General features: G+C 47.8%; 1 protein-coding gene across 1 annotated transcript in view; it reads right to left on the reverse strand.

Annotated features, from left to right (window-relative positions):
* The window catches only part of OGN (osteoglycin), a 515,507-nt gene that overhangs the window by 382,779 nt on the left and 116,298 nt on the right, over positions 1-16,430 (reverse strand). The window lies entirely within an intron of this gene.

The following is a 16,430-nucleotide window of genomic DNA, read 5'->3' on the forward strand; positions in this document are numbered from 1 at the left end:
TGACATTGTCAAAAGGGGGTGGAGCATGGATGACCTTAAAATGATGCCCCCCCTGAAAAAAACTTTTGCGGATGCCCATGACTGTACCTTTTATAAATTAAGTGCGAGCGCTACTTAAATTATACATTTGACTTGAATAATTTCATGGTGAATACTCCTGGAAGATTGGAGATTTAAGTTAGCTGCTGCAGGATTGATATTTTTTCCCCTTGTGCGCTGTGGTTTATTTTGTCTATATCTAATTAATAAATGTTAGTCCCTTCCCAGCAGTAGTGTACAGTATTGGCACTGATCACTGTATTAGGGTCACTGGTGATTAGGGATGAGCCGAACATACCTGGCTTCGGTTCGCACCAGAACGTTCGAACAGACCGCGGGTTCGCGCGAACATTTAGAACCCCATTGAAGTCTATGGGACTCGAACGTTCAAATTCAAAAACGCTCATTTTAAAGACCAATATTAAATTTAATGTTGGAAAAAGTCTTTCAGAACCCGGGTCTTGCCCCAGGGAACATGTATCAATGGAAAAAAAAGTTTTAAAAACGGCCGTTTTTTCCGGAGCAGCGATTTTAATGATGCTTAAAGTGGGAAAAAAAATGAAAATTTCCTTTAAATATCACACCTGCTGTGTGTCTATAGTAGTGGCACGTGTTTATAAATGTCCCTGCACAAGATGAAATTATTATAAGAAAAAAGTAATTTAATACTGCTTGCGCACGTGCTGTGTGGCACAATATCTCAATTATTTTAGGGGTGGTGGGGGGCCATTATTTTTTTGTGAAAGCAAAATTGTAGAAAAAAGGGCACCCCTCAAACATACTGTAATTGGAGCGCAACAAAAAACCATGTGCAAAGTATTGCATCAAAAATTGTTATTAGACGCCCCTGTTAAACAGGGGCACAAAAATTGTGCCCTAGGCCCCGTACACACGAGAGGATCGATCCGCTGAAATTGATCCGCTGACCGGTTTCAGCGGATAGATTCCCTGTGTGTACAATCCAGCGGATCTGTTTCCGCGGATTTTTGTCCCCGGGGATGGATTTCCAGCGGATAAAAATTTCCTAACATGCTAAGAAATCTATCCGCTGGAATCCATTCCAACGGATTGATCCGCTGGTCTGTACAGACTCACCGGATCAATCCGTCCGAATCCATCCCCCGCATGCGTCGTAATGATTCGACGCATGCGTGGAAGTCCTTATATCACCGCGTCACGTACGTCGCCACGTCATCATCGCGGCGACGGCGCGACGCTTCACCGCGGATGGAATTCCGCGGGGATTTTGATCTCCTGGTTAGTACAACCAGGAGATCAAAATCCGCCAGAGGATTTATCCGCGGAAACGGTCCGGAGGACCGTTTCCGCGGATAAATCCTCTTGTGTGTACTAGGCACTAGGCACAACACAACACTGCAACCCCTCCCAATAACTGTAATTGGAGCACAACAAGGAGCCACGTGCAAAGTATTGCATCAAAAATTGTTATTAGACGCCCCTGTTACACAGGGGGACAAAAATTAGGCCTTAGGCACAACACAACACTGCAACCCCTCCCAATAACTGTAATTGGAGCACAACAAGGAGCCACATGCAAAGTATTGCATCAAAAAATGTTATTAGATGCCCCTGTTACACAGGGGCACAACAATTAGGCCTTAGGCACAACACAACACTGCAACCCCTCCCAATAACTGTAATTGGAGCACAACAAGGAGCCACGTGCAAAGTATTGCATCAAAAAATGTTATTAGATGCCCCTGTGTGTAACAGGGGCATCTAATAACATTTTTTGATGCAATACTTTGCACGTGGCTCCTTGTTGTGCTCCAATTACAGTTATTGGGAGGGGCACAAAAATTAGGCCTTAGGCACAACACAACACTGCAACCCCTCCCAATAACTGTAATTGGAGCACAACAAGGAGCCACGTGCAAAGTATTGCATCAAAATTTTTTATTAGACGCCCCTGTTACACAGGGGCATAAAAATTTGTCCGTAGGCACAACGCAACACTGCAACCCCTCCCAATAACTGTAATTGGAGCACAACAATGAGCCACGTGCAAAGTATTGCATCAAAAATTGTTATTATACGCCCCTGTTAAACAGGGGCAGAAAAATTGTGCCTTAGGCACTGGTGGCGGAGCCCAGAAACACAAAATATCTTACTAGCTATCAGAATGAAAAGTGAGGAGGAGAAGGATATTCCATCAGCAGCATAACAGGACAGTCACTCAGCATCAGCATACGCAGTCTCAAAGGGATCTGACATTTCAACAAAAAATTCTTATTCAGTAAGGCCTCGTACACACGACAGAGTTTCTCGGCAGAATTCGGCGAGAAACTCGGTCAGAGCCTGATTCTGCTGAGAAACTCTGTCGTGTGTACACTTTCGGCCCGATGGAGCCGCCGAGGAACTCGTCGAGAAAATAGAGAACATGTTCTCTATTTTCTCGTTGTTCTATGGGAGCTCTCGGCCCGCCGAGCTCCTCGGCGGCTTCAGGGCTGAACTCGCCGAGGAACTCGATGTGTTTGGCACGTCAAGTTCCTCGGCCGTGTGTATGAGGCCTTACATCAGCATCAGGTGATTGGTAGCTGGTGTTGATCCAAGTCTGATTCATTTTGATGAAGGTCAGTCGATCAACAGAGTCAGTGGAGAGGCGCACCCTGTGATCGGTCACAAAGCCTCCAGCAGCACTGAATGTGCGTTCTGAAAGAACACTGGATGCAGGGCAAGCCAGTAGCTCAATTGCGTACTGTGCAAGCTCTGGCCAGTGATCCATCCTCAAGACCCAGTAAGCCAGAGGATTTTTGGTGGGGAAGGTGTCCAAGTCAGATCTTGCCCCTAGGTATTCCCGGACCATGTAAACCAGACGCTGGCGATGGTTGATGGAACCGTTCAGACCTTGGGGCTGCGGACTAAAAAATTGTCTGAACGCATCGGTCAGACGGCCACCTTCTCCACCGCTCCTTCTCTGACTCACCGAAGCCTCAGCAAGACGTTGTCCAGGGACAGGTTTTGATAATCCCCCCGGTTCTGGGAGCGCATTGCACAGACCCTTCTGCAAGGCCTCACGCAGAAGTTTCATCTTCTGCTCCCTGTGCGATGGCAACATAAGGTCCGCTACCTTGCTCTTGTAACGTGGATCAAGGAGAGTTGCCAGCCAGTAATGATCCCTCTCCTTGATAGCACGTACACAAGGATCCTTACGCAGGCTTTGCAGGATCAGGGAGGCCATGCAGCGTAGGTTTGCAGAGGCATTCGAGGCACAGTCCTCTGGGTCACTGAGGACGACAGGATCCACAGCCACCTCATCCCAGCCACGTTAAATTCCACGTGTTCCTTGGGACTGTAAATGATCCCTTGAAGACTGCTGCTGTTGATGCTGAGTGCTAGGCTCCACCTCCATGCTGCTGATACAATCATCCTCCTCCTCCTCCTCCTCCTCTTCCTGTGTGCTAGGTGGGCAAGCAGGAACAGTGTCTGGATAAGGGGGGCCTTGAGAGGTAAGGAAGTCCTCCTCTTCCTCCCTCTGTTCTGCCTCAAGGGCCCTGTCCATTATTCCACGTAGCGTGTGCTCCAACATGTGAATAAGAGGGACAGTCTCACTAATGCATGCACTGTCACTGCTCACCATCCTCGTGGCCTCCTCAAATGGTGACAGGACAGTGCATGCATCCCTGATCAAGGCCCACTGGCGTTGTGAAAAAAAACCAAGCTCCCCTGACCCTGTTATGCTACCATATTGGCACAGGTACTCATTGATGGCCCTCTGCTGCGTGTGCAGCCGCTGCAGCATGGCCAACGTAGAGTTCTATCTGGTGGGCATGTCACAGATTAGGCGGTTCTTGGGCAGGTTGTATTCCCTTTGGAGGTCTGTCAGCCGAGCAGTGGCATTATATGACCTACGGAAATGCACACAGACTTACCTGGCCTGCTTCAGGACATCCTGTAAGCCTGGGTACCTGTCCAAGAACCGCTGCACTACCAAATTCAGGACATGCGCAAAACAGGGCACATGGGTGAGTTTTCCCTGTCGCAGGGCAGAGAGGAGGTTGGTGCCATTATCGCTGACCATCATTCCAGGCTTCAGCTGGTGTGGCGTCAACCACCTCTGAGCCTGCCCCTGCAGAGCTGAAAGAACCTCTTCCCCAGTGTGGCTCCTGTATCCCAAGCACACCAGCTTTAGCACCGCATGGCATCTCTTGGCCTGCATTCCTGTGCAGCCCCTCATACGCCTACGTAGTATGGCTGGTTCTGAGGAAACATCACCACAGGAAGAGGCCACAGAGGAAGAAGAAGAGGAGGGGGTGGAGGAGAGAGGTGTGTCACAAACAGTAGTAGTGTTTTGGAGGCGTGGTGGCGGAACAACCTCCAAAACTACTGTACCTTGCCCTGCGTCCTTCCCAGCTGCCAGCAGAGTCACCCAATGGGCCGTAAAAGACAGGTAACGTCCCTGTCCATGCCTGCTGGACCATGAGTCAGCGGTAAGATGCACCTTACCACTAACCGCCTTGTCCAGCGAGGCATGGACATTGCCTTCCACATGCCGGTAGATAGTCGGAATCGCCTTCCGTGAGAAAAAGTGGCGTTTAGGTACTTGCCACTGAGGTACTGCACATTCCACAAACTCACGGAAGGGGGCAGAATCTACCAACTGAAAAGGTAGCAGTTGAAGTGCTAGCAATTTTGCTAAGCTAGCATTCAACCGCTGGGCATGTGGATGGCTGGGAGCGTACTTCTTTCGGCGCTGCAGCAGCTGGGGCAGGGAAATTTGTCTGGTACTATCAGTAGATTGCCCGCATGTACTACCACTAATAGGTTGTGACACACCTATTTCTACACCTTCAGTGCAGGCTTCAGAGAGGACTGGGGGTCTAGTGGGGTTGGAGGTCACAGAAGGGCAAGGGGAGGTCAGCTTTGGTCTTTGGTGTGGGGCTTTCTGGTATGCTTGCCAACTAGCTGCATGGCAGCTCGACATATGTCTGGACAAGCATGTGGTGCCCAAGCGGGTGATGTTTTGGCCACGCGAGATACGCTTGAGACATATGTTGCAAATAGCAAAGGTAAGATCTAATGGACATGTTTCAAAAAAGGCACACACCAAAGAACTTTTGCTGTACTGTTGAGACACAGCAGCGCCATGCACAAGCGAAGATGTGCCACGTAATGCAGTTGGCGTGCTGCCCTTAAGCTGACCCCTGGATGGCATCCTGCCTCTTTGGAGATGTGCCTGTGCCTCGTCCTACTCCTCCTCCTCCTCTCTCCTATCAGGCACCCACGTAGAGTCAGTGACCTCATCATCCCCTCCCTCCTCATCACTGTCGAAAACCTGGCAGTATGCTCCAGCTGGGGGAACATCACTGCCAGATTGCTGTCCCTCTCCGCTACCCCCTCTCCCTGGGCTCACATCAATGCCTTCCTCTATCTGTGTTCTGTCATCGGAGCCTTCAAAACGCTGCGCATCTTCGTGCAGCATGTACCCAACACTGTGTTGAAACAGTTTGGGGGACTCCTCAGGAGAACATGGTGGGACTAGGGAAGGATTGTGTGATGCCATTGTGCAGAGGGAAGAGGACACCTTGGCAGCTGCTTTGCCAGACAAACTACGATCAGTCTGTGCGAGAGAGGACGAGGAGGATGAGGACGGCTTGGTCATCCACTCCACTAATTTCTCTGCATGTTGAGGCTCAACACAGCCAGCTCCCGAAAAGAAGGACGAGCGGCCACGGCCACGTGCTGAAGAGGATGCACCGCATCCACCACCAGCGTTACCTCTAGATGCAGAGCCTGCTTGCCCTCGTGACTCTCTGCCTCTCTTTGTTGTCCTTCCAGACATATTAATGGGTTTAGGTGATATTAAACAGCACACGCGCAGTGACACCAACTGCGTTCAGGTGCTATGTAACAGCAAACGTGCAGTGACACCAATTGCGTTTAGGTGCTATTAAACAGCAAACGTGCAGTGACACCAACTGCGTTCAGGTGCTATGTAACAGCAAACGTGCAGTGACACCAACTGCGTTCAGGTGCCATGTAACAGCAATTGTGCAGTGACACCAACTGTGTTTAGGTGCTATTAAACAGCAAACGTGCAGTGACACCAACTGCGTTTAGGTGCTATTAAACAGCACACGTGCAGTGACACCAACTGCGTTTAGGTGCTATTAAACAGCAAACGTGCAGTGACACCAACTGTGTTTAGGTGCTATTAAACAGCACACGCGCAGTGACACCAACTGCGTTTAGGTGCTATGTAACAGCAAACGTGCAGTGACACCAACTGCGTTTAGGTGCTATTAAACAGCAAACGTGCAGTGACACCAACTGCGTTTAGGTGCTATGTAACAGCAAACATGCAGTGACACCAACTGCGTTTAAGTGCTATGTAACAGCAAGCGTGCAGTGACACCAACTGCGTTCAGGTGCTATGTAACAGCAAACGTGCAGTGACACCAACTGCGTTCAGGTGCTATGTAACAGCAAATGTGCAGTGACACCAACTGCGTTCAGGTGCTATGTAACAGCAAACGTGCAGTGACACCAACTGCGTTCAGGTGCTATTAAACAGCAAACGTGCCGTGACACCAACTGCATTTAGGTGCTATTAAACAGCAAACATGCAGTGACACCAACTGCGTTTAGGTGCTATGTAACAGCAAACGTGCAGTGACACCAACTGCGTTCAGGTGCTATGTAATAGCAAACGTGCAGTGACACCAACTGCATTCAGGTGCTATGTAACAGCAAACGTGCAGTGACACCAACTGCGTTCAGGTGCTATGTAACAGCAAACGTGCAGTGACACCAACTGCGTTCAGGTGCTATGTAACAGCAAACGTGCAGTGACACCAACTGCGTTCAGGTGCTATGTAACAGCAAACGTGCAGTGACACCAACTGCGTTCAGGTGCTATGTAACAGCACACGCGCAGTGACACCAACTGCGTTCAGGTGCTATGTAACAGCAAACGTGCAGTGACATCAACTGCGTTCAGGTGCTATGTAACAGCAAACGTGCAGTGACATCAACTGCGTTCAGGTGCTATGTAACAGCAAACGTGCAGTGACACCAACTGCGTTCAGGTGCTATGTAACAGCACACGCGCAGTGACACCAACTGCGTTCAGGTGCTATGTAACAGCAAACGTGCAGTGACACCAACTGCGTTCAGGTGCTATGTAACAGCACACGTGCAGTGACACCAACTGCGTTTAGGTGCTATTAAACAGCAAACGTGCAGTGACACCAACTGCGTTCAGGTGCTATGTAATAGCACACTCGCAGTGACACCAACTGCATTCAGGTGCTACTAAACAGCACACGCGCAGTGACACCAACTGCGTTCAGGTGCTATTAAACAGCACACGCGCAGTGACACCAACTGCGTTTAGGTGCTATTAAACAGCACACGCGCAGTGACACCAACTGCGTTTAGGTGCTATTAAACAGCACACGCGCAGTGACACCAACTGCGTTTAGGTGCTATGTAACAGCACATGCGCAGTGACACCAACTGCGTTCAGGTGCTATGTAACAGCAAACGTGCAGTGACATCAACTGCGTTCAGGTGCTATGTAACAGCAAACGTGCAGTGACACCAACTGCGTTCAGGTGCTATGTAACAGCACACGCGCAGTGACACCAACTGCGTTCAGGTGCTATGTAACAGCAAACGTGCAGTGACACCAACTGCGTTTCTGTCCCCCAAATTAAATTACCAGGCCCTTCAGGTCTGGAATGGATATTAAGGGGAACCCCGCCGAAAAAAAAAAAAAAAGACGTGCAGTTCCCCGCAAATATCCATACCAGGCCCTTCAGGTCCACCTCTTTTTCTTCCCCGGACGCAGCGCTTGAAATTGAATTAGCCGCCGTGTCCCGCTCCTGGGACCCGCCCCCCTCTGACTTCACAAGTAAACTCATTAGAAGGTCATGTGCGTCAGAGGGGGGCGGGGTCACAGAGCATCACACGGCGGGGGAATTCAATTGCAAGCGCGCCGTACGGAGAAGAAGAAGCCGCCGCACTATGCAGACGAGCTTTCAATTGAAGTTCCCGCCGTGTGACGCTCATGTGACCCCGCCCCCCTCTGACGCACATATACCACACGCAGACTTTCATATGAGTTTACCTGGGGCGTCAGAGGGGGGAGGTGTCTCAGAAGCGGAACACAGCGGGGTCTTCAATTTCAAGCGCAGCGCCCAGAAGAACAAGAAGATGTTGGACGAGAAGGAAGAAGGAACGGAGAAGAAGATAGAAGACGTCGGGCAAGATGTGGACAAGAAGACCCAAGAAAGAAGCAGAGGAAGAAACCCGAATGAAAGAAGAAGAAAAACCGCGGAAAGAAGATTTTTTTTAAAAGATTTGTCAAAAATCGGCTACTGTCATTTTTCACACTTTTGTCACATTTTTTGGTGAAGTGGTAGAGGTACAATGTACCCCATTACCATTTCACACAGGGGGGGGCCGGGATCTGGGGGTCCCCTTTGTTAAAGGGGTCTTCCAGATTCTGATAAGCCCCCTGCCCACAGACCCCCACAACCACCGGGCAAGGGTTGTGGGGATGAGGCCCTTGTCCCCATCAACATGGGCACATCCTCCCCATGTTGAGGGCATGTTGCCTGATGCGGTTTAGGAGAGGGGGGGCGCACTCTGTCCCCCCCCTCTTTTCTGCGGCCGGCCAGGTTAACGTGCTCGGATAAGGGTCTGGTGTGGATTTTTAGGGGGACTCCACGCCATTTTTTTTTATTTGGGGTGGAGTTCCCCGTAAAATCCACACCAGACCTGAAGGGCCTGGTATGGATATTTGGGGGGACCCCATGCCATTTTTTTTTGTTTTTACGGCGGGGTTCCCCTTAATATCCATTCCAGACCTGAAGGGCCTGGTAATTTAATTTGGGGGACCCCCATAAATTTTTTTTTAATGAGCAATGACTGTATTCTTTATAGCCATGAGTACTTTAAAATTACTTTTTTTTTCACTTCAGAAATGACATTTTGTACAGGGACAGTTCTAAGCACGGGAAACATGCGTGTACCCCCCCTCCCCCCTGTATGAAATTTAAAGGAATATTTCACTTTTATTATTTCACTTTAACCACTTCCATACCGCGCCTATTCTGGCACTTCTCTCCTCCATGTAAAAATTATATTTATTTCCTGGGAAATTACTCAGGACCCCCAAACATTATATATATATTTTTTTAGCAGACACCCTAGGGAATAAAGTGGCTGTCATTTTTTATTTGATTTCCAACAGTATTTGCGCAATAATTTTTCTAACGCCTTTTTTTTGGCCCAAAAAAAACACGGTTCATGAATTAAAAAATAACAAAACAGTAAAGTTAGCCCAATTTTTAGGGATAATGTGAAAGATGATGTTACACCGAGTAAATAGATACCTAACTTGTCACGCTTTAATATTGCACACACTCATGGAATGGCGCCAAACTTCGGGACATAAAAATAACCATAGGCGATGCTTGATTTTTTTTTTACAGGTTACCAGTTCAGAGTTACAGAGGAGGTCTAGGGCTAGAATTATTGCTCTCGCTCTAACGCACGTGTCAATACCTCACATGTGTGGTTTGAATGGTGTTTACATATGTGGGCGGGACTTACAAGCATGTTCGCTTCCGAGTGCGAGCTACTAGGGACAGGGGCGTTTTTTTTTTTTTTTTTTTACCTAATATTTTTCTTTTTGCACTTTTTTGTCACTTTTTTTTATTTTGGATCACTTTTCTCCCTATTACAAGGAATCTAAACATCCCTTGTAAAAGGACTAGTGTGTGACAGGTCCTGTTTATGGAGAGGGGCGGGGTCAATAAGGCTGGAAAGCATGGTATTGGAAAAAAAAAAATATCTCATGCTTTCAGCTGCAATCATGTTCGTTCAGCACAGTGGTGTAGTGTATAGCACTTTAACCTAGCAGCAAAAGGGTCGCTGGTTCGAATCCCGCCCATGACACCATCTGCCTGGAGTTGGCATGTTCTCCCTGTGAATGCGTGGGTTTCCTCCCACACTATAAAAACATGCTGTAAATCGGATCCTGTCTAAATAAGCCCTAATATGCAGTAGTATATTTAGGTTTTGTGCTGCCCTAGGCCTGACTACATTTCTGCACCTCCTAATAGAAAAATGACCCACCCCTTCCTGTCAAAGCCACACCCTGTTTTTGTATGACCCGCCCAGGAATTTTCAGTGCACACACACTAGTTCTGGGGGGGAGGGGGGCACTGGATTCCCTTAATTTGCATAGTTTTTCTCTCACTTCCTGTTTGGCTATGGGGCAGGAAGTGAAGGCAAATCTCCCCAATTGGACACAGATAATACAAAATAAACTGACAGGGGCTATAACCCTCCCTCACTCTATCCAAAATTAAAGAAAATAAAAAGTGTTGATTATAGTTCTGGTTGAAGCACAAATTTCAGAGAGTTTTATTGAGAGGCCTAAGAAAATATAACCATGCCAATAGGCCAGGATACAGCGTTGCTAATATGTATGAATGTGTGTGTTAGGGCCCCCCACAAACACCACCCAATGTTAAATAAAAAATTATTAATTTGCAAATAAGTATTATCTGCTCATTTTTTTGGGATGTCTGCACCCCTGATAGTGACAACATTTGTGAGGTGTCTACACCCTTTCTAATTCAAATTCATTCACTTCCTGTCACATAGCCAAACAGGAAGTGAGGGTAAATCCTTACTAATATCTTTTCTTGGGGACACAGAGATCAATCTAAATAGTTTTCCATTATGTAAATTGCACTCTAGCATTTTGCTGTGTACACCCCAAATTATTAGGGATCTTGGACTTTGGGGTCCATTTACTAAAGGCAAATCCACTTTGCACTACAAGTGGACAAGCAAGGAAGAAAACAAAACAACTTTGCTTCTACAGGATTGGATGTTAAAACCATCAGTGCTTCCTCTCTGATTTTCAGCGACTATGCTTGTACTGCAGAGTGGCTTTGCCTTTACTAAACCCCAAACTAAATAATCATTTGGGTCAGGGATCCTCAAACTACGACCCTCCAGCTGTTGTAGAACTACACATCCCATGAGGCCTTGTAATGCACTGACATTCACAGACATGACTAGGCATGATGGGAATTGTAGTTCCTTAACAACTGGAGGGCCGTAGTTTGAAGACCCATGATTTGGGGTGTACACAGCAGTGCTAAAGTGCAATTTGCTTAATGGGGACACTAGTTAGATTGACCTGTGTCCCCAAGAAAAGACATTGATAGGGTTTTAACCTCACTTCCTGTTCAGCTGTGTGACAGGAAGTGAAGCCAATTTTAAGAAAAGGGACACAAAGCTCAACCCAAAAAAAAACACAAGCAGGGGTTCTAACACTCACTTGGCTTCCATCAAACACCCACAATTAGAAAAGGATTGCCTTGCGCTAGATTTAAGCACAGTACTGTAAATCAGCACTTCAAGCCTGTCCGCCAATAGCCCCCCCCCCCCCCCCCCAAAGGCCATGTTTGCAGGTTTTCCTTCATCTTGCACATGCGCTTTAAAAGACGGTCTGGACAGCAATTCTTGATAAGAGAAATCCACAAAACATGTCCTGTCGGGGGTACTTGAGGGCTGAGGACCACTGCAGTAAAAAAAAAAAATACTTACCACTTTGTCTTTTTAATTTCCTGGTGAATAAACATGGCAAACATTTCATGATTACACACCAGGAAAGAAGCTTAGACAAAAATCACACCTAATTTGTTAGGCCCAAACCTATTTCAGCTGCAGCTGTCAAAATCTGTAGCATGAAAAAGTAACAAAAAAAAAACTTCAATATTTGAAAGTAATTTTTATTGGTCAACAAAACAAGGAAAGCAAAAAAGACAAACAAACACACAAACAAAAATACATTTCAAAAATCTAAATAAATAAACATAGGTTAACCGTCCCAACATCTTCAGAAATATTTTTCAAAATAAGGCAGCAGAGACAAATACATCAAAGTGAACATCATTTAAAAATAAACAAAAAAACATTGGCAAAATAAAAATAAACATGCTCCAAACCAGATTTCTGTTTAGCAACAACATTCCTGCCAGCTTGCCCCTCTGAGGGCAGCTGAGGACTGCTCGATCCACGCTTTTTATAACATGTGTGCTAATTAAGCAATTGAAATCACATGAACAAATTTCAGTCTCTAGTAGGGATGAGCCGAAAATACCCGGGTTCGGTTTGCACCAGAAGGTTCGAACAGACCGCGGGTTCGCGCGAACATTTAGAACCCCATTGAAGTCTATGGGACTCGAACGTTCGAATTCAAAAACGATAATTTTAAAGACCAATATTCAATATAATGTTGGAAAACGTCTTTCAGAACCCGGGTCTTGCCCCAGGGAACATGTATCAATGGAATTTTTTTTTTAAAACGGCCGTTTTTGCGGAGCAGCGATTTTAATGATGTTTAAAGTGAAAAAAAAAAGAAAAATTCCTTCAAATATCACACCTGCTGTGTGTCTATCGTAGTGGCACGTGTTTAGAAATGTCCCTGCACAACATGAAATTATTATAAGAACAAAAGTAATTTAATACTGCTTGCGCACGTGCTGTGTGGGAACAATATCTCGATTATTTTAAGGGTGGTGGGGGGGGCATTATTTTTTTGTGAAAGCAAAATCGTAGAAAAAAGGGCACCCCTCAAACATACTGTAATTGGAGCGCAACAAAGAGCCACGTGCAAAGTATTGCATCAAAAATTATTAGGCACCCCTGTTACAGAGGGGCAAAAAAATTGTGCCTTAGGCCACGTGCAAAGTATTGCATCAAAAATTCTTATCAGACGCCCCTGTTACACAGGGGTACAAAAATTTGTCCGTAGGCACAACACAACACTGCAACCCCTCCCAATATCTGTAATTGGAGCGCAACAAGGAGCCACGTGCAAAGTATTGCATCAAAAATTGTTATCAGACGCCCCTGTTACACAGGGGCACAAAAATGTGTCCGCAGGCACAACACAACACTGTAACCCCTCCCAATAACTGTAATTGGAGCGCAACAAGGAGCCACGTGCAAAGTATTGCATCAAAAATTGTTATTAGACGCCCCTGTTATACAGGGGCACAAAAATTTGTCCGTAGGCACAACACAACACTGCAACCCCTCCCAATATCTGTAATTGGAGCGCAACAAGGAGCCACGTGCAAAGTATTGCATCAAAAATTGTTATTAGGCGCCCCTGTTATACAGGGGCACAAAAATTTGTCCATAGGCACAACACAACACTGCAACCCCTCCCAATATCTGTAATTGGAGCGCAACAAGGAGCCACGTGCAAAGTATTGCATCAAAAATTGTTATTAGATGCCCCTGTTACACAGGTGCACAAAAATTGTGCCTTAGGCCACGTGCAAAGTATTGTATCAAAAATTGTTATTAGACGCCCCTGTTACACAGGGGCACAAAAATTTGTCCATAGGCACAACACAACACTGCAACCCCTCCCAATATCTGTAATTGGAGCGCAACAAGGAGCCACGTGCAAAGTATTGCATAAAAAATTGTTATTAGGCACCCCTGTTAAACAGGGGCAGAAAAATTAGGCCTTAGGCACTGGTGGCGGAGCACAGAAAAACAAAATGTCTTACTAGCTATCAACAAGAAAAGTGAGGAGAAGGATATTCCATCAGCAGCATAACAGGACAGTCACTCAGCATCAGCAATCTCAAAGGGATCTGACATTTCAACAAAAAATTCTTATTCAGTAACATCAGCATCAGGTGCTTGGTAGCTGGTGTTGATCCAAGCCTGATTCATTTTGATGAAGGTCAGTCGATCAACAGAGTCGGTGGAGAGGCGCACCCTGTGATCGGTCACAAAGCCTCCAGCAGCACTGAATGTGCGTTCTGAAAGAACACTGGATGCAGGGCAAGCCAGTATCTCAATTGCGTACTGTGCAAGCTCTGGCCAGTGATCCATCCTCAAGACCCAGTAAGCCAGAGGATTTTCGGTGGGGAAGGTGTCCAAGTCGGATCTTGCCGCTAGGTATTCACGGACCATGTAAACCAGACGCTGGTGATGGTTGCTGGAATCGGTCAGACCTTGGGGCTGCGGACTAAAAAATTGTTTGAACGCATCGGTCAGACGGCCAGCTTCTCCACCGCTCCTTCTCTGACTCAACGAAGCCTCAGCAAGACGTTGTCCAGGGCCAGGTTTTGGTAATCCCCCCGGTTCTGGGAACGCATTGCACAGACCCTTCTGCAAGGCCTCCCGCAGAAGTTTCATCTTATGCTCCCTCTGCGATGGCAACATAAGGTCTGCTACCTTACTCTTGTAACGTGGATCAAGGAGAGTTGCCAGCCAGTAATGATCCCTTTCATTGATAGCACGTAAACGAGGATCCTTACGCAGGCTTTGCAGGATCAGGGAGGCCATGCAGCGTAGGTTTGCAGAGGCATTCGGGGCACAGTCCTCTGGGTCACTGAGGACGACAGGATCTGCAGCCACCTCATCCCAGCCACTTAAAAGTCCACGTGTTCCTTGGGACTGTAAATGATCCCTTGAAGACTGCTGCTGTTGATGCTGAGTGCTAGGCTCCACCTCCATGCTGCTGATACAATCCTCCTCCTCCTCCTCCTCCTCATCCTCCTCTTCCTGTGTTCTAGGTGGGCAAGCAGGAACAGTGTCTGGATAAAGGGGGCCTTGAGAGGTAAGGAAGTCCTCCTCTTCCTCCCTCTGTTCTGCCTCAAGGGCCCTGTCCATTATTCCACATAGGGTATGCTCCAACATGTGAATAAGTGGGACAGTCTCACTGATGCATGCACTGTCACTGCTCACCATCCTCGTGGCCTCCTCAAATGGTGACAGGACAGTGCATGCATCCCTGATCAAGGCCCACTGGCGTGAAAAAAAACCAAGCTCCCCTGAGCCAGTTCTGCTGCCATATTGGCACAGGTACTCATTGATGGCCCTCTGCTGCGTGTGCAGCCGCTGCAGCATGGCAAACGTAGAGTTCCATCTGGTGGGCATGTCACAGATTAGGCGGTTCTTGGGCAGGTTGTAGTCAGCTGAGCAGTGGCATTATATGACCTCCGGAAATGCACACAGACTTTCCTGGCCTGCTTCAGGACATCCTGTAAGCCTGGGTACCTGCCCAAGAACCGCTGCACCACCAAATTGAGAACATGCGCAAATCAGGGCACATGGGTGAGTTTTCCCTGTCGCAGGGCAGAGAGGAGGTTGGTGCCATTATCGCTGACCACCATTCCAGGCTTCAGCTGGTGTGGTGTCAACCACCTCTGAGCCTGCCCCTGCAAAGCTGAAAGAACCTCTTCACCAGTGTGGCTCCTGTCTCCCAAGCACACCAGCTCTAGCACCGCATGGCATCTCTTGGCCTGCATTCCTGCGTAGCCCCTCGTACGCCTACGGAGCACGGCTGGTTCTGAGGAAACATCACCACAGGAAGAGGCCACAGAGGAAGAAGAAGAGGAGGGGGTGGAGGAGAGAGGTGTGTCACAAGCAGTAGTAGTGTTTTGGAGGCGTGGTGGCGGAACAACCTCCAAAACTACTGTACCTTGCCCTGCATCCTTCCCAGCTGCCAGCAGAGTCACCCAATGGGCCGTAAAAGACAGGTAACGTCCCTGTCCATGCCTGCTGGACCATGAGTCAGCGGTAAGATGCACCTTACCACTGACCGCCCTGTCCAGCGAGGCATGGACATTGCCTTCCACATGCCAGTATAGAGCCGGAATCGCCATCCGTGAGAAAAAGTGGCGTTTGGGTACTTGCCACTGAGGTACTGCACATTCCACAAACTCACGGAAGGGAGCAGAATCTACCAACTGAAAAGGTAGCAGTTGAAGTGCTAGCAATTTTGCTAAGCTAGCATTCAACCGCTGGGCATGTGGATGGCTGGGAGCGTACTTCTTTCGGCGATGAGGCAGCTGGGGCAGGGAAATTTGTCTGGTACTATCAGTAGATTGCCCGCATGTACTACCACTACTACGTTGTGACACACCTATTTCTACACCTTCGGTGCAGGCTTCAGAGAGTACTGGGGGTCTAGTGGGGTTGGAGGTCACAGAAGGGCAAGAGGAGGTCCGCTTCGGTCTTTGGTATGGGTCTTTCTGGTATGCTTGCCAACGAGCTGCATGGCAGCTCAACATATGTCTGGACAAACATGTGGTGCCCAAGCGGGTGATGTTTTGGCCACGCGAGATACGCTTGAGACATATGTTGCAAACAGCAAAGGTACGATCTGATGGACATGTTTCAAAAAAGGCCCACACCAAAGAACTTTTGCTGTACCGTTGAGACACAGCAGTGCCACATAATGCAGTTGGCGTGCTGCCCTTAAGCTGACCCCTGGAGGGCATCCTGCCTCTTTGGAGATGTGCCTGTGCCTCGTCCTCCTCCTCCTCTTCCTCCTCATCCTCTCTTCTATCAGGCACCCAGGTAGAGTCAAT

Source organism: Rana temporaria, chromosome 7, assembly GCF_905171775.1.
Source record: "Rana temporaria chromosome 7, aRanTem1.1, whole genome shotgun sequence".
Taxonomy (NCBI): Eukaryota; Metazoa; Chordata; class Amphibia; order Anura; family Ranidae; genus Rana; species Rana temporaria.